Source organism: Acomys minous, assembly GCF_964271855.1.
Source record: "Acomys minous genome assembly, chromosome: 3".
NCBI lineage: Eukaryota > Metazoa > Chordata > Mammalia > Rodentia > Muridae > Acomys > Acomys minous.
Window position 1 is genome coordinate 115,600,266 of NC_140485.1, and position 19,769 is coordinate 115,620,034.

The 19,769-nt window shown below is 42.5% G+C and overlaps 1 long non-coding RNA gene across 1 annotated transcript in view; it reads left to right on the top strand.

Moving 5' to 3' along the window:
- LOC311593698 overlaps positions 1–19,769 on the top strand; it is a 35,217-nt gene that overhangs the window by 12,957 nt on the left and 2,491 nt on the right. The gene's annotated exons all lie outside the window — the stretch shown is intronic.

Sequence of the window (19,769 nt, forward strand, 5' to 3'; positions counted from 1 at the left end):
AATTTTCCTCCAAATCGAGTTCCTCTTAGTGGCTGAATAGTACTCAGTTTTGTGTGTGTGTGTGTGTGTGTGTGTGTGTGTGTGTGTGTGTGTGTGTGTGACATTTTCATATACGCTCCCATCTGTGAAAAAAATGTTGGCTGGTTATTGTATTACAAACAATCCTCTCAGATCTAGATTTTGCCAGTGTGGGGAAAATGCTATTTTGCATTTATACTAATATTTTCTGATTTAATACTTTGTAGCATTTTTTAAAATTCCTGTATAACAGCATGAACAAGGACCTCACAGTCTTTTATTATTTTTAAAAACAGAGTGGGATATATAAAAGATAATAATATCATATGATATTTGATTGTGAGGCAAAACCTTTCTGCAAATTCTGAGGATTTAGAGGAGAAAAGGTAGAGAAATTTCTTTGGTTTCAACATATCAAAGACCATAGAGGAGATTCCTGGGAAATTGTTGCCCTTTGAAATATTTTTAAGTAATTTAATGTATTACTTGGAAGCTGATTCCTAAAAAGTCATGAATAACTTCTCACATAGCACTGAGTATAAACAAATCTGAGTGAGTTCCTTATATAAAGTTTGGGACCTAGCTTGGACTGTAAAATATTCTATGAATATTCCATATTTAGCTAAGAATACATACTTACTAAGGTCTTAGGAACTATGGTGCTTTACAACACTGCATATCAGTCTGTAGATGAGTATTTTGTGTTTGTTGATTGAATAAATAAAACTTCTGGGGTCTTTATGTTCATATCTGGTAAGCATGCACTGCTGAAAACACCAGAGAAGACTATGCTTATGTAACCCAAGCCATCACTTCCCAGAGACACTAAATCCAAAAGGCATAGTATCCCTAGAGCAAGTGTGGGGGAAGCTGCTGCCTGGCTGATGCGCTGCTGGAATTTAAAACATCAAATTGTTGTCAAAACATTAAATGGTTGTCAAAGTCACCAAACTTTAGTTAGAAGAATGTTTCTGTGTAAAATTATCTCAGATTGATAAATCCATTCCAAAGCTGAGTGAAAAGCTAGTAATTTATTCCTGCTTACCTCTGAGTTAAAAAGAAGAAGAAGAAGAAGAAGAAGAAGAAGAAGAAGAAGAAGAAGAAGAAGAAGAAGAAGAAGAAGATCTGCCTGCAGAAGACCAGAATGTGTCCTGAGAATAAATCGATGACTTTCACAGTTGTGTGGCTTGGGAGATATAAGGCGCTGAAATCTCTGGAGTACCAGAGCATTAGAATGGGTCATGAGGCCAAACATGGAGCGTGTGAGCTTTGAGGCACCAGTTATGATGCAGTGATGTGCACAGAGCATTCTCACCTGTCTGTGGGTGTGTGCGTTGTCAGCATGTTGTAACTTGGAGAAGAGACCTGAGTGCACCGTGCGTGAAGGAGGGGAAATAACTGGCATCATACACACAGCTGGCCTGGATTTTCTCATGGATACAGTTAGAAGAAGAGAAAGGGAGACACAAAACAGGCATTCCAGATTTTAGGAATGGGAAATGTTGGTAATGATATGACATACATGGAAGAGAGAGGATGATGGCTTGGACCTAAGCCAATGTGGGGATAAGTTGGGAAGGGTGAGGAAGGGAGCCAGAAACCCAATTCTGTTTTTTCTATCTTCTATTCATATGTTCAGTCTACTTTCCATTTAGTATATAATGTATTCTGTAACCAACTCAGGCATACAAATACATGTGTGAATATGTTTGTAACTTTATAATAGTTTTCAGGTGCAAATGACAGGTTTAGGAGAAACACTAATAATGCTTATTTAATTCTCTTCTTGCTTTAGTAAATAATACCTAATAGGTTTTTTTTTACTATAATTTACAAAATTTTATGTGTATGGGGAAATAACACAAAGCACAATAAATATGTATTGAATTAATATAGATTTCTTGCTCATAATTCTTTTTTTGTTTTGTTTTTCAAGACACGGTTTCTCTGTGTAAACTTGGCTGTCCTGGACTCACTTTGTAGACCAGGCTGGCCTTGAACTCACAGCAATCCACCTGCCCCTGCCTCCCAAGTGCTGGGATTAAAGGAGTGCACCACCACGACAAGCTTATTGTTTATTATTCTAAGCAGCATTCACAGCCAACAAATATAAAGTATTGAGAATATTCTATATTGAAATGTGGGGGTTGTGGGCTGTGGAGATCACATCACAGGGACAGATCAGTGGTGACAACAGGATTCTTAGCAGGCCTCCCCACATCCCTGATTCATAGATTTCCCAGACACTATGGCACCTTTTCCAAAGTAACGAGAATGTAGTGATATGTTTGTCTTTGTCAGGTGATATTGTTCTGGGTGTCAAGATGAGCAAAGCGTGATTCTTCAATATATTCACGTTGTTGAAGGACAAACATGGGCCCACGTGGTTGCATACATTTTTCTGTTTGTTCTTCTGCCGGAAAAAAGGTGCACCCATTAATGTCCTAACATGAAGACTGTTCACCTAATGGTGATTTCTACAGAACCTCCCCTCTTAGGGCTGTTGTTCAAGCTGGCCACCCCCACTTGTTCCTCAGCTGTCACGCACTTTCTCTTTGTGGCTGTGCGGAGTGATCTTTTCACAGCTGTTCTCTACCTGAATGACGTCTGTCTTTACTCCTCTCTGCTTGGGACCCCAGGAGGGCAGACCACAGGGGCAGAACGGAGCCATTCCTCTCCCCAGGCCTAGAACAACCTCTGTGCTGTGTGTATTGATGCGGCTTGACGGGTGTGTTCCGGGTGTCGATAGAGCAAGTGCGTCATCAACAATGGTGCTGCCATTATTGTGGCTTTGAATAGACCCTTAAGCATTTGAACAGTGCGCTCAGAAAATTAAGTGAACAATAACAGCAAAAATCTTGAATTATAACAGCTTGGAGACAAAAGATAATGTGAAAGGGAGTAAAAAAAAAATTGGAAACCTAAAAATTTCATTGGAAAGTAGGTTAGAATGCACACACGTTATCTTTTATAAGCTAGCCCTACTGTGTGAGCACTTATGTATTATTTTTAATGGCAGATTTTTTGCTTTCTATTGAGTGTTTTGTTTTGCAGAAACCCTTGCAATGTGCTCGGTGCGTAAAGACAGTGGACTGCAGGGACCTTAGAGGCCATTAAGGTCAAACATTGGTTAAATAGATGAAACAGCTCTCTTCAGGTTATACAAGGTGTTTGGGTCTCAGAGCTGTAGGCTCCTCAGAGTCTTTCTGACCACGACTCTTTCCACTCATCCCACACCATTCCCAGAAACCCTGTGAGCTTCAGGAAGCTGCTTCTACTTGGTGGCTGACTTCCCCCTGTATACACACTCCTGTTTCCCTTTGGCCATGACTGCTAGAAGAAAAGGAGTCTGGTCAAAACATAGGCCTCCCCGAAACCTACAAGAGTAATCTCAATATGGGCTAAGGAACATGCAGGTTGACCATTTCTGATCTGAAAAATTCCAAGTCCAGAGTGCTGCCTGAAAAATTTAAGCACTGACATGATAGTAACAACTGGAAAATCCCATACCATGAGACATACATACAAAACACACAGAGACAGATGCACACATACAGATACACACACACACACACACACACACACACACACACACACACACACACACACAGGCCTTCGTTATATTGTTCATAAGAAGTATAATACAAGCTACAACAATATTTTTTACTTTTTACAGCAATATTATTTACTTGATTATGAATTTTCAGTCTTCTCCCCCAAAATATTCAGAATATCTCAAATTTACATATAAGGTAAAGTAGCAATTGTGAAACAAGTTGAGGCCGGAGGCAATTGGCATGTCCTATTTGGATGGCAGCAATGACATCATCTCATCCCCAGAATGCCATTTGGAAAAGTGTTAAATATAAAACTGAGATGGTAGGCCAGTGACTCAGCACAGTGAGGTTTTGTCTCAGGAGATGTGATGAGGTCTTTTTGGACCTTAGAGATCCTGAGGCCCAGCTTGGGGTTGTATTTATTTTCACCATGTCCCTACCGTGGAATAGTCGTATGAATCGATACCCATGGAATTTATCTCGAAGAGACATGCAATGTCTTCTCTCTGACACACAGAATGTGCCTTACTTTAGACTGAAGCCGCCGTTGTCAGATCTAGTTTCTCTCAGTGCAGATAACAACAGTATGAGGTACGTGTAAGTGGAGACTCTGTACCACATTGCTCTTAGTGTTGGTAGAATCATCTAGGTAAGTATCTTGTCTTGCGCAATTAAAAGTTTATCATCATCATCACCGCCACCACCATCATCACCAGCAGCATCAGCATCATCATCATCACATCATCACCACCACCACCACCATCATCACCAGCAGCATCAATACCATCACCATCACATCATCACCACCACCACCACCATCACCACCATCATCACCAGCAGCATCAGCACCACCACCACCACCACCACCACCACCATCACCACCACCACCATTATTAGTTGGGGGTGTGTCTGAATGTCAGGGTATGCATGAGGAGATCAGAGCACAGTTTTCCAGAGCTGATTCTACTTGTCCACCTTCTTTTCAAGGCAAGGTCTCTCCACCTGTTCCTGACACACTGCACAGTCCAGGCCCCTCTAGTTTATCTTTTGCTGGTGAGTTTATACATACAGGGAATCAGTGGAGCCTCTTTCATTGAGCAGATTACATGAGTGGATCCTCTGACTGTCCAGTGTCACAAAGGTGGGTTGTTGTCATCACATAAGTGGGAGAACCAAGAATTAGACTGGAAAATGAGTGGATTAGACAATAAAGGGTCAGTGTTTGGCCGACATGTAACAAACACTCAAGGACTTGGGGACATTAAATAGAGAGCAATGAAAACTGAAAATTCACTGAAATTGGTGTCTTTTTTCTTCCTTTAAATTGTTCACTCATTTGATCTGTGGACCAACATTTAAATCCTACTTTAAAAGAATAATTAAGAAAGTATCAAGTTGAACTTGTAGGCCTCATGGAAGAATTAGAAGTATTTAACACCACACTGTCAAGAGTTTTTATTATTATTTTTTTATTATTATGAAAGTACCACTGTGAACTTGTGTTTCAGATGGTCTTGGCTTCCTGCTGTGCTAGAGGTAAGGCCTAAAAGAAAGGAAAAGGGCTGGTTCAGTAGGTGATGTGCTTGCTGCTCAAGCGTGGGGACCTGGGTTCGGATCCCCAGCAGGCTATTTAAAACCCAGTCCTGATGGCATAGATCTGTATCCCAGGCCTGGGAGGTAGAGACACACAGATTCTAGGGGTTTGCTGGCTATCCATTCTAGCTGAAGTGGCCATCTCTGGGTTTAGTAAAATATAATGGAGGAGTGATTGAGGTTGACACTTGAAATCAAGCTCCGTCCTTCACATGCACACACATACACAACACACACACACACACTCACACACACATAGTTTGTGTGTGTGTGTGTGGGGGGGAAATACTTGCAGAAATTTGGGAACTCTCTCAGGCTGACCAGATAATGTCATCTCACTTACTGTAAACTAGATATCTGTAAAATAAAAAACAAAACCAAAAAACAATCACTTCCACATTTCAGCTTCTTTCACTTTTTTAGATCAAGAGGTAAGGCATCTGCCCTATAAAATTAATTAAATTAAATGACCTGGGTGGGGGGGGAGGGGAACAGTTCTTGGGGCTGTTTGCTGCTTTTGATGTCTTGCTGAGTAGCTGAGGTTGGCTTTGCATGCTCAGCCCCCTTTTACCAGCATCTGGAATGCCTGGATTACAGGCATGTGCCTTTACTCCTGGCCTAAGGGGTGCTTCCAAGGGCGTATCTTCAGAATTTAGCCTCTTCCGGTTCTTCTCTGCATTCTATCTGCAGGAAGCAGCAGAGTGAGAAAGGAGAAGGGACACACAGGAAACACTGTTAGCCCTGCTCCTATCTGCAGGAAAAGCAAGCCCTCTTCAAAGGAAACCTGCTCTAAACTGACTTGTAGCTCCCCCACCCCCCACCCCCACCTCTGCCCTCTCTCTGTCTCTCTTTCACACATACACACAAGCCCTTATCTTAGGACAGTATAATAGTTTAATGTTATTCACACCAGTGTCTGGTAATTGATAATGCAATTGGCAAGTTTTGGGCTTTAACATAGAAAAATCAGTTTTCCCCCATTTGCCCCTCCCCTTTGCCTTTCCTGCTTTTCCTCCCATTTCCTTCTTCTTTCTTCCCCTTTCTTCTTTGTTTAGTTTCTTTTACAAGCTCTTTTCTGTTTTAGTTACCATAAAGAAATGTCCTGAAAAGAAGATGAAAATCACTGTAAGAGAACAGGTTGGATTCTGACGTTGGGTTTTTGTGATTCGTATCAACGTCTTAGCTGATCACCTTCCTGCCATGTCTGTTGGCCTGGTGGATACTCAGGATCCGTGCCTGCACTCTGGAGTCTGATCTCTTGGGGGGGGTCACTGAAATAAATGAATGAATGAATGAATCTTCAAAGCTGACTTCCTAGGAGCAGCATCACAGTGCACCTGTGACCTCTCATGCACATAGTCAGGTCATGGTAAGAACCATAGAAAAGAAGCAGGAAAATAACATTGTCACCTAGCACAACCCTCTGCACAATCCAGGTTAATCACAGTTTAGTTACCAAGTTGAATTACTTACGAATGACACACACACACACACACACACACACACACACACACACACACACACACATACACACACACACACACATGCATAAAGCCAAGCCGTTAATCAAATTCAGAAGTCCTTCCTGTGTGGCACTGTCCCTTAGAATAGGATGGTCCTCGGAACACCCTCTGAATAAATGAGTTTAAGAGACAGATTCACCAAGTGCTTGATGAAGGGCTTGGGGAATCACGTTAGAATGCATCCCACGAATGCCATTTCATTTCAGTCCATCTAGTTAAATACTGGCATAGGAACAAAGATACGAGGAGCCGGGCAAACTCTGTAGGGTCTTAGCTGCTTTATAAATTTCCGACAATGGTACCCGCTGCACAGATGGCACCTTGGACTGGTACTAAGAATCGCTGCTGTTGTGGGGTGTGGGGGGTGTAGGGGTGTGGGATGTGGGGGGTGTGGGGGTGTGGGGGGTAGGAGGGTGGGGGTGGGGGGGAGCGGGGCATGGGACTGCACTCACTACCTCAGAATGGCAGCTGCGGCTTCTACAGTGGGAACTGTGCATACTCTTCTTGTGGGTGTGAGGGAACTGGCTTCCTAGGGAACATTGTGCCTTGTGCAAAGACAGAAAGTGGATGAAACAGCTGCCGAACAATGCACTCTGATTGTGTCGTACATCTCTCCTAATAAGGCACTCTAGCCTTCGACTCTCCGGCTTTCTTCCTCCCTTCTCTGCTTTTATTAGCAGGAGGCCATGCACGTAGGCAGATTTCTTAGGTCAAGGAGCCCCAACAAATTCAGCACAGAACATAGATGCTCTGGATGGTCATGTGGCTGATCTGAGGTGTTTGCAGCCACATGGTGCTAGGGAAGGGCCCAGGACTTCTAGTGCTGTGGAGGGAGTGTTGACACATAAGCACAGGCTGTCTGTACAGGCCACATTTGCACGGACCATGTCCCTAGGGAAACGGGAATCGAACTTGTCACAAGTTCGTATTTTCTGACTGTCAGAAGAAACTTGACCCCTATTTTTGAGGAAGATATCATTCATTGCCTCATAACTTTTCATCAATGCTATTTAGAGTTAAATTTAATTTTTCAATGTATGCCACGGAACAGGAAGAAATGACTAGAATCCTGGATTTAAAGAGACAAAAACCAAACCAAACTAACCAAACAAACAAACAAAAAAATAACAACCCATAGACGATGTAGATATTACAGTTATTAGATAAAGACTTAAAAATGTCTACGAGTAACATAAGAAGATAGAGAAAACAATGGATAAGGTACACAGGATGGAAAACTACAGAGCACTGAAGCAATCAAATGGATGTTCTAGAAACTGATAAAAAAAAGTTTTGACCTGTAGGATGAGTCAAACCAAAATAGAGAACAGAGTGAAAAGGCAGCGTCAGGCACCATAGACACACCCTGTACCAAATGACCTCTGAACCTCCAGTCCTCTGTACCAAATGACCTCTGAACCCACAGTCCTCTGGAAAGAGCTCAGACTTCACCCTGTGAGCCGCTTCTTTCCTAGACCACTAGACCACTTGATATTCCGAGAAACAGGCACAGACAAACGCAGTTCCTGCACTGATTCAAAGCGTTTGTACTTCCAAGGAAATCTGGAACACTGGCAGTTTCTGTTGGTGTATTTGTTTGTTTATTTAACTTTAAATTTAATGGGAAATACATATCTCTTAAGTAGTATATTGGCCCAAACTTGAGGACTTCTGAGCAGAGAACAGAGAACAGGACGCTGGAGGCCCCAACAACCTGGATCAGGTTCGCTTCCTAAAGGAAACAGCGCAGACTTCTGTCTATAGCACTGGCTGGTCCACGTTTCAGCCCCTCGTCTGTTTTCATTCTGGTTTTCACTTCCGAGCCGTTTGGCTTGGTGGCAGATCACTATCCACTACACTCTCTCCCTTTTTCTTTCTTTCTTTCTTTCTTTTTTCTTTCTTTCCATTTTTGATTGGCTAGCACTTGTTTTCTTGACCTCCCACTATATTAAAGCTCCTTGAGATTTTCCAATGCTGGAAAGTTAGGCAGAAATAAGATATTTAAAATCCAGTATCTTTGTAATTTGAAACATGGGAACTGTTTTTATCAGCCACCACACATCTTTTTATAGACTTAAATTACTTTTCATGTTCATACATTGCCTGGAGGCCTACCCTGATGCTTTTGGGAGTAAGAACTCACTATGGCTGCGGGCTCGTGGGATATTAAGGAAGAACGTGACAGACCTACTTATGAAGGTGGAACGGTTAGTTTAACTGGAAACAGTCTAGAATCACTTGGGAAGACTGAGTGAAGAATTGTCTAGAACAGGTTTGCCTATGGACATGTCCGTGTGGGGCTATCTAGGTTGTTTGATTGAGGCAGGAAGATATAACCCATTCTTTGGGTCTGGGTCCTGGGTATAGAAGAGTGTAAAAAGTGAGCTAAGGAGTAAGTGTTGAGAGGATATCTTGTGTATTATATGAGTGCAACACCTGTCAATAAAAACATCTGATGGCCTATAGCTTAGGCAAGAAATAGAAGGTGGTACATCTAGCAGGCAAAAAGAGTTCTGAGATAGAGCCAGGTGTGAGAGCTTCAATCGGGAAGATGTGAGTACAAACGCATGGTACCTGAGTACAGGTAACCAGCCACATAGCAGAATGTAGATTAGTATAAATGGGTTATTTTAAGTTATGAGCTAGTCAGAGAAGAGCCCAGCTATATGGCCTAAGTATTTGGAAAATTATTTTGAGTCTCATGAGTCATTATTCCGGGAGCTTAGAGAAGGAAGGACTACACACACACACACACACACACACACACACACACACACACACACACACACACACACACACTCCTAGCAACAAGTAAGCTTGCAAGTATCCATTTTTCTCTAGACTTGACTGTGGATGTAGTGTAAATGTTATTTTAAGTTTCTGTCACCTTGGCTTCCCTGTTATGATGGAAGGTAACCTGAAATTGTGAGCTCAAAGAAACCCTTTCTCCCCTAGACCGCTTTTTGTCATAACCACAACCTTTTCTCCCATGACCATAGAGTACAAAACTAAACGACAAGGATAATGAAAAACTGACCTTGTGTTTTCCATCTTTCCTAGTTACCGATTTTTAACTCCAGGCTAACCAAAAGCCACTGCCTATGTCATAATAGCTCAGCTACTGTCCACATCCAGAAGTTAGTCACAGCCTAGAAATAACTTTGTGCTCCTTCGCCTTTATCCCACAACCTCTCCTCGGTCCCCAATGATGAAGCAATTTCTCCTGGAACTGCCAACTCATTACCTCAGCTCTTCACAGTTTTCAGTGGGATCGTGCGGTGTCCGAGGATAGGAAAAGATGAAGCTCACCAGTGCTTGCTCTCAGGGCATCCTTGAGGACACACTTGGTATAGCTCACGGGACTGTTTTGGTGGTTGTGGAAGAAGAGAAAGCTTCTGGATGAAGGCCTTTTGGAGAGCGAGTCCCCAGATATCACGATAAACACAGCCAGCGGTTTCTGAAGCTGATGTGGATCTTATAAAAGAGGGAAGGACAACACCTGTGGGTAGTTTGAGGTGTGCCAGAAACTGTTCCCAGAACAGTGCGATAGTGATTTGTTCAGAACAGATGACGTCCTGAGTTACAGAGCTTGGGGATCCGGAAGTTTAACTTGTCCATCGACATAACACCAAGCATGTAGCGCTGCTCTGTGATAGTGTTCCTCGTGTGGGCTGGCAGGAGGTCTGTCGTGAGTTTCCCACCTTTCCATGTGACTTGGGAGCAGATTACATGACACTACTGCATTCTGTCACTTCAAGAATGTGTGTGCAGCTGGATGTGGTGTTGCACGCCTTTGATCCCACTGCTCAGGAGGCAGAGGCAGGAGAACCTCCCTGAACTCGAGGCTAGACTGCTCTACTTAATGAGTTGCCGGCCAGACAAGGCTACATAGAGAACCCTTGTCTCAAACAAAACAAAACAAAACAAAACAAAAAAAAAAACAAAAACCAAATTAAGAATGTGTGTGCAGTGGACAGCCTAGGAAGACAGAAGTAAGGGCTCCCTATGGAGCAGCTCACGGGAATGTTCACGTCACACCATAAGAGACTTGTAGTCCCTGCTCTGGAGTTACCTCTCCCATGATGCTTTCTGTGAGTATGGATGCTTCCTGACCCTTTTTATGACCCAGTAATTGATGCAAGATATCAGTGCTGTTGCTGAGGAGAACACAGTCCATTATGACAGGCTCAGGAAGGTTATATCTTCCTCCAGCACTGTAGAAGTATGCTATGCCAAAAATTGGATTGAAGTTTGCTTTAAGTGTTCTTTAGATACCATAGAGCTGTGGCTCAAATGACCCTTTCACAGGGGTGGCCTAAGATAATCGGAAAACAGGGAATTATTGACTCACAACAGTAGCAAAATTAAAGTTATGAAGTAGCAATGAAAATAATGTTACCATTGTGGGGTTCACCACAACATAAAGAACTGTATTAAAGGGTCGCAACGTTAGGAAGGTTGAGAGCCACTGTCACAGGGCACCCCTCCACAATGTCTCTAGCTTTTTCGCTTGTTGTTTGAGACAGGGTCTCACTATGCAGCCCTTGCTGAAGTGGAATTCTTTACATTGTTCAGGTTCACATTGAACTCAAGAAAGAGCTGCTGCCTTTGCCTGCCCTGCTACCCTGCCCGAGCCCCCCTGCTCCCCCTCCCCCCAGTGCTGGGATTAAAGGTGTGATTCACATCACCAGCAGGGTGATCCTGACATTCACAGGGAACCCTGCCTGTGTAAACTAGATAGATAACTGGCCAAAGCAGTCAGGAAATGACATGTAGACAGTTTGGGGACTTTCAGATAGCTCTGCTGACCCTCACTGCTGACTTCAATCCCTTTAGGGGCAGTGATGTAAACCTGGGATCCAGACTTCCAGAGGGCCGTGCTAACTGCCACTGCATTCATTACTTGTTTAGTACACTTGGGAGTTAGCTTTACCATGCCCACTAAGCTGGGATTTGACCCTTGCTACTGCTAGATTTTCCATTATGAACTAACCAGTACATGTTGGGTAAAGACAAGGCAAATTTCTCCTTTCTGTGTGGTATTTTTTTTATTATATGAACCAATAACACACACATACATAAACATACATATATCACACACATACATATATACACACATATACATACATACATGTACACACACACAAACACAGAGGGAGGGGATCATCTCTCATGTAATTTATGCTTTATTGGCGACTGAGGAATTTGTGCAGCCTTTAGGGTAGAGGAGGTCCCAGGGTTGGATCCTAACAGTGCTCTTCAAGTTCATACTGTCAGACTGAGAAAGTTAAATGTGACCCTGATCCTGATGTTCATTTCAGAGTGTGACCCCTTGGGACTTGGATTCTAGTTTTGTCCAGTTCATAAGAGCTTTGCTTACTCTTCTACGTTCTGTCCTTTCCTTCATAAGCTCCCAGAAACTCACCTACTTGAATCAGGAGGTGGCCAACTTGGGTGCTTTGCAGAAGTTCAACAAATAATAATATCAGTAGAATATAAGTTCCAGGTGTCTTTATGGACCTGAAATCTTCTCCCCAACTTCGGCTTTGATTTTTTTCTCAAAGAAAATCACACAGAAGGATGGATAATAATACCATAAGAAATGCAATGACGCTGGTGATGCAAAAATATATTTGCTGAGTCCTTGTTGTCTGCAGATACTGTGCCAAGCCCTTTTCGTGCATTATGTTATTTAAGCACCATAGGATCTTTGTATGACTGTTAGTATTTTATACAGATTGATTAGGTAATTTTTCCAAAGTCACAAAGTGACAGGACTCAGATTCTGTCATTTTCTAAGAGCCAGTGGCATCTTCAGAAGGTTCTATATGGTTCTAAGCCACCCATTCCAGACCTCACTCTTGTATTAATAGAGGGGCCATTAATTTGTTCTTACTTATTGACACTTAACTTGGCAGAGAGCATAGTCCCCGAGGACCCTGGTTATGAAGAGAAGTGATTCTGTTTGGCACAAAGTGAGCAGCCCCTGTTGCCCTGCCCATGTCTAGTCTTTACTTTTACCTTAGAGGCCGGGAGGAAGAAGGGCAGGAAGGGCGCAGTGCTAGACGGGGGATCCCAAATTGTTGACAAGGGGGACTGTGCCTGGCTGTCTCCCTATTGTTTTTGTGCTGTGTGTGTTCTCCTTAACAAGGTGGTTACTTCACGGGCCTGGCCAAATGAGCGAAAGCAATTGCCCTCTTGCGTGTTCCTTTGCGCCTTGATCATTCTCCTGGAATTTAGCTTATTAAGTTGTTGACTGGAAGAACCGGGTACTGTATTCTGGCTTCCTATAAATGTTCCTGTGTTAGATTAAGTGTGACCAGCTTCGGTTTCTGCTCTTTTCTGTAACCAGAAAAAGGGCCTCCTTATTCACCACATCTCACATTCTTCAGTACTGTAGTGTGGATGAGAGCAGGCTTCTCTCTTCTCTCACTCTTAGGCTAAAGAGAGGAGCTCCATGGAGAAGCTGTGCCCAAATGACTGAATGGCTGGATCAAGCATAATGAAATTGAGTTTTTAACCTTATGTAAACAAACAAACAAACAAACAAACCAAAAACCTTCTTCAGGTTAAACTTAATGGGTTGTCTGTTATTCTTAAAGAAAACATTTGAAATGCTTACAAATGAGTACACTTTCCCACAGACATTTCTGTTGTGCTTTCCAAGATAAGGAGTAACCCTTGTCTATAATGTGTGTGTGTGTGTGTGTGTGTGTGCGTGCGTGCGCGTACGAGTGCACATGTTGTTTCCTTGTCAGAATTCTTTCTGGCTGGATGGCTTGACTTAAAAACCATTGCTTTTCCAGTTCCCATTATTATGTGAGTCTGTAAGGATAATTTATTTCATATTATTTAGAGCCTTCTGAATATTATTAGCACGAGAGGAAACCATGGAAATTATGGGTTCCTGGTTCCGTATTTTAACAAATATTTACCAAGAGCCAACAAAAACAATATGTACTGCATGGTTGAGAAACAAAAGGCCACAGTCCTTTCCTCCTTGGAATTTACTGTTTATGGTTTGAGTTGTTCACATCAACAGCCCTGCAAGTGCAAACCAGAGCTGGTGTGGCACTGAGAAAGTGAGTGTGCAATGGGATAAGAATGAGGGAGTGGATCAGGTGGGGCAGTTGGAGGTACTCTTTTGTGCAATCATGGCAGGCGAGGTTAAGCATGGCTGCTGACCCAGTGAAGGGGACCAGTGCAAGTGCAGGGGACATGGAGCAGGGCAGTTCAGCTCAGTTCAATCAGTGTTTATGGAACGCCTACCACACACCAGGCACCGTGCCTGGACTCTGGAAATAAAAATGAAAAAGGCATGGTTTGCCCCTGGGAAATAACTCATTCCAAGGGGCCCATTGTTGTATAATTGATGAAGCTGGAGAAGAGCTCTTTATGTACTTATTTGCCTCTTCACGCACTTACTTTGCTTCTGAGTAACTTGACTCTTGTCCAGGGACTACCTCACTAGGCAAATCTTCATCAAAAGACCCACCAGTCTTTTCTCCATACACTCAGGGTTTGACAAAGACAGAGATGTGGTTTGTGAGATTCAGGTTCAGCAATGCTCTCCCAGGCTTTTGCACCCATTGAATGTGGCCCCAACAGCAAACCACACCTCTTTTTCAGTCTGCCAACAGCCTGGCTCCAGGAAGGAAGCCTGAATGCTACCAAACAACAGCTGCAGCATTACTGATTTTTTTAAAAGCCCTATTAACTAAAATTTGAAGCTACTCATAAAAGCTACTCATAAAATTTATCAGAAATGTATTTGTATTTGATTAATGTTTTCATATTAATGATTCTTCAGTTCCTGAGTCCAACGTATGAGTAGCATCTATGCAGAGGATTAAGTCCTGTAAACCTAGAGTAAAAACTATGGCAAAAGGCAGTGGCTGGAACACCAGGGAAAGAACATGCCAGAACCACTCTCCCTAGCATAAAAGGCAAATCCTCATTCTCTTCACCCTCCCAAAGCACATTCTAGCATTACTCCTTATGAAGGTCAAGGCTTTTTCATAATTGTTCTGTCTGACCCTGATATTTCTCTCTTATCGTAGAAATACAATTATCATGATTTTGTTGGAACACGCTTTCGAGGCAATCTGAAGTCACACATATGTGTGTGCGCGCGCGCACACACACACACACACACACACACACACACACACACACACACCTACCCCTTCAGCTCACTGTACCAACCTTCAAGCCTTGGCCTTCAGGAAGGACCATTGATCAGTTTGGCTGGCTCCTTGGCTAGCACATATCCACAAAGGGATGGATACGTTTACCAGTGGCACCTACATCATGTCTCAGCCCCTCCTCTCTCATTTCAGCATCTCATTTCTTTCTTCTCATATTTTCAGCGACTCAGACACCTTCTTTGTATCACTACACAGTTGGCCTTCCATTTCTATAGGTGCTGCAGCCAGATTCAACCAGTAACTCCATGAAAATACTGAAGGGAAAACCCGTCTGCCTTTAGGGCGCCATTGCTTTTCCCTAGCGAGCTTCTCGCCTTTGTAGGCTTCTCACTGTATCGACCTAATACACCTGATGGCAAAAGACAGAACTGTGGATGACAATGGCATCTGAGAAAGTCTCAGCTTATTCCAGGAAGAAGGTCACTTCCAGCTGGTCCTATAGGCAAGGGGAAGAGAAATGTTAAACCAAGACTTACATGATCAGAAACTGGAAGCAACTTCTTGCTTGTGACTGCTCTTCCTGGTCCACCCTCCATTCTGACAGACAAGTTTTGGTTTTGATTACTTCTCTGATAAAAAAAAAAAAGACCCTTAAAACTTCTTGATCACAAATGACAAATAGTGTCTTTTTTGAACATGTTCAAACTTGAAAAAGAAATCATTATTCTCTGCATGGTATTTGCCACAGCATTCATTTCACATTAGGTATGGTAAGGGATGCAGAGATGATTTAAAGTATGTCCGTGGTGACATCTTATATAAGGGACTTGAGCACTCATGGACTCTAGTGTCACGGGGCATCTAGAACCAATCCCCAACCACTCAGAATAATGATCATATGTATTAAAATACAAAGACTTGCTGAAGTACAAATCCTATGCATTTGCTTTCTCCCCCTGCCCTGTTCGATTTTTAATTTTGAGATATCAGGGTGTGATTAATCTTTGGGGCTTATGATCTAGGGAGGCTAGTGATATGTCCAGGTTATAGAAGAGAACTTCCTTATATTTTGTCATTAAGGACTTGTAGGACTTTTAAAGCAGTTATCTAGTCATTGTACAGTCAAATAGAAATGATCATGAGTTTCCAAGTTTTCTTTCTGTAGTTAATATGCAGAAATTAGTTCTACAGTGATTGCACAAAGACATTATCAATGTAATGTAGTGTTTGGACTCATCAGTTAGGAAGGGTTTGTTGTTGTTGTTGTTGTTTTTGTCATACTCCATGACGCATGCCTATAACCTTTCTATTGCTTCAATAAAACATCATGACCGAGGAAATTTATAGGAGAAACAGTTTAGCTGGTATTAAAGTTCCAGAGTATGAGAGTCCAGGATGTTGAAGAAGGGACCTCAGGCACAGCTACTGGAACAGCAAGCTGAGAGCACACATCTTGAACCACAAGCAGGAAGCAAAGAGACCTCTGTGGGGACAGTGTGTGGCTTTTGAGACCTCAAAGCCCACATCTAGTAGCATACATCCTCCAGCAAGGCCACACCTCCTAGCATAGCCGTGATGCCAGCCAGGGAGACAAGAATTCAGACATGCGAGCCTCTGGTGAACACGCGTGTTCAAGCCACCATATCTCACAGTCCCTAGCCCCATAGGCTTGTGGTCCTATCACACAGTCCCTAGCCCCATAGGCTTGTGGTCCTATCACACAGTCCCTAGCCCCATAGGCTTGTGGTCATATCACACAGTCCCTAGCCCCATAGGCTTGTGGTCCTATCACAGTAGCCCCATAGGCTTGTGGTCCTATCACACAGTCCCTAGCCCCATAGGCTTGTGGTCCTATCACAGTAGCCCCATAGGCTTGTGGTCCTATCACAGTGAGACTTCCTTTAGTACAACTCTAAAGGTCCCCTTAGTCCTTCACTCTCAGCATTGTCTCAAAGTCAGAAGTCCACACTCTCTCCTGAGACTCAACACAATCTAATTATAGCCATGTGTGAAATCAGATAACAAACTGTCTACTTCCAACATATAATGGTATAGAATATATATTATCAATCCAAAAGGGAGCGAGGACATATTGAGACAAAACAAGAGTGAGCCAAGCAGTACAAACATCAAATTCTGTTGTTCCATGTCCAGTGCTAAAGGACTTGGCTGGGTCTGCCCTTCCGGGTCTATTGCCTGTAACATTCTGTATACCGCTTTCATTGCTGCCATATACCCCACAGCTCTGGATGCTCCAGTTTGGGGTTTCCAACACAAGCCAGGCTTTCTTTCTACAATTTCATTCAATGGCCTCTCAGGGCCTCCATGCCTTGGCAGTTCTCTGAAACCTCAGTGGAAGACTCCACAGCCGCTTTACTCTTCCCTGCATCTTTCCTAGTTGGAAGACACTGCCAAATTTTGAGGCATCACGGGATGGACCCTCACCCGCCTCAGGTCACATTTGTAGCAGGGCCTATTACTTGTTATGGCTTTGTAGGAGCATAGAGCACTCCTTGGGCCTTCCCCTTTCACAAGTTGGAAGTTCAGCTGGGTGGCGTCTGGCCCTGAAGGCACTTCTCCCTTTATTACAGTGCAAGGCTGGTCTTCCCTTTATCTCCCTACCTCTGGCAGCACAAGAGGGTTAGAGTCTACAAGCATGGGGCAGAGGCCACAGGCGTGGCTGATGGAACAGCAAGCTGAGTGCTCACACCGTGGACTACAAGCAGGAAGCAGAGAAAGCCAAGCTAGAATGGTATGTGCCTTTAAAACCCACAAAGCCCAGACCCAGTGGCATACTTCTAGCAAGGTGACATCTCTTAGGTATTCCCCAGCAATGTCCCCAATTGGGGACCAAGTACTCTGACATCTGCACCTGTGGGAGGGGGGCATTATCATTCAAACCACCACAGTACCTGGAATCTCAGTTACTTGGGAGCCTAAGGCAGGAGGACCCCAAGCTCAAGGCTAATCTGGGCAATTTAGTGAGACCCTGAGATCGACATGAAACAAAACAAAAATAAATAGAAATATAAACAAGCATCCGTGCTAGTGTCTTTGACTAGTATGTGTGAGTACCAAGACTTGAATATTAATACAAAACAATTTTTTAAAAGACTCTCTTTTAATAAATTAAGTTGGAGACACCATTACACAGCCTCTCACAAATTTTAAATATTCTTCCTGTTCACAATTTATAAAAGCTTTGGAAAATTCAGTGTTTTCTTCCTTTAATAATCCAAAATTGTTGTCAAGAGTTATCAGCTATGTTGAAGTCAGCTTTGATTTTTGTCTATAGTTTATAAACGTTGTGAGAAAATTATAGACCATCTGTAGAGCAAACTTCACATGCTATCTCATTTCCAGGTTTATAATAGAAGACTCACATGACTACTACTTTATACACCAGCTAACTATTTCTGCTTATTTTTTTCTGGAAATATCATTAATAATGTACTCAGCAAGGATCTTCTAGCCCAAAATGTTCTTGTTATATTTTGGAACAAGTAGTTAATGACTCACAGGCCATTGGGCATCCAAGCTATGGTTAACCTGTGGTCAGGTTAGGAAATTCTGTTCCCGTTAACTTTCTTTCTTAGTTTAGGACACTTCTGTACTCCAATTCCTTTTTTTTAAAAATTTGTCATACTCATGGTTACCAGTTGGTATTTTCCAACCAAAAGTAGAAGGAGTATTGTTCCTTTTTTATTTCCATCTTAGGTAACATCAGGAAAAATCACATCATATCTTGGGCAAGGGGGGGACTTTATTTTGTTATATTTTCAACTTGAGAGGTTTGAATCAACTTCGGTTGAGTGTCTGAACTTTTGGCTTTTTACAGTAAACCGAACTTAAGAATTTTAGCATGATTCCTGCTTAGAAGAAGATGCCAGCCATATTTAAACTATGCTGACACATAAACGCCTTAGCTTTTAAACCGTTTTTACTTAGTGTTGTGATGTACTGAACAGTGAGATTAGGGAAAGGTGTCAACTCTCACAGTAGGGTGAGCTGTCAATGTTACACTCTCACAAGCTGACTTATTTATTGGAAACTTTATATACTGGTCAATTGACTATGAGACCTGAGTGAATGCTTGACAAAAAGTCGCCATTTAAAATAAATCTAAAAGCAAAACTTGTGCTAACTCTTGGTAAGGAATGCCAAGTGCTCCTAGAAAGTACATTTAGACTGCTTTGTGTTCCTATACACACCCAGCAGGTTCCTAGATCCTATGAGGTGGAGGAAATTTATGCTCCGACATTCATGTATATATATATCTTTTATTATTAGGTGTATTGAGGTGAAAATCTAATTGGGACTATTAGGATAAGAAGCCAGAAATTGTTCCCAGCAAGCAGGGTAGTCTTGAACAATTTATTCTGTCATTGTTTTCTTTGGCATTGTTTATATTTTATTACTGTGGAGATTTGTCATAATTTCACATTTTGTATTTTAAAATGTATTCTCCCTTGCTGCCCCACCCCCCGCCACCGCATGAGTTTCGCAATGTAGTCCAGGCTGACTTCAAACATGAGATCGTCTTACTGTAGCTTCTCAAATAAAGTAAAAAGCGTGCATCACCATGCCCAGCGTTCGTTGGTTGTCTTCTGGTTTAGCCACCTAATAACAGTCACACTATTTACTATTCTTCTCATTAAAATGGAGATATAAGCCATATAGAGCCCAATATATTAGACTGTTACATAAACATAGTTCACATTCCTTCCTAAGACGCTATCTGCTATAACTGTTTTCATCTTTGCTTTGGCAGTTAAGGCAAGTCATCTCGAGGGAGGACGAAGGAGAAAAGATCGGCCCAGACATGTGGAATGGAGAGACAATAGAAGCAAATTCAGAAGGGTCCCCATTCCTTGGGTTTAGTGATTCCCGAAGGAGGAATTAAATCCAGTATTTGTTGATGGTCTGAGAGG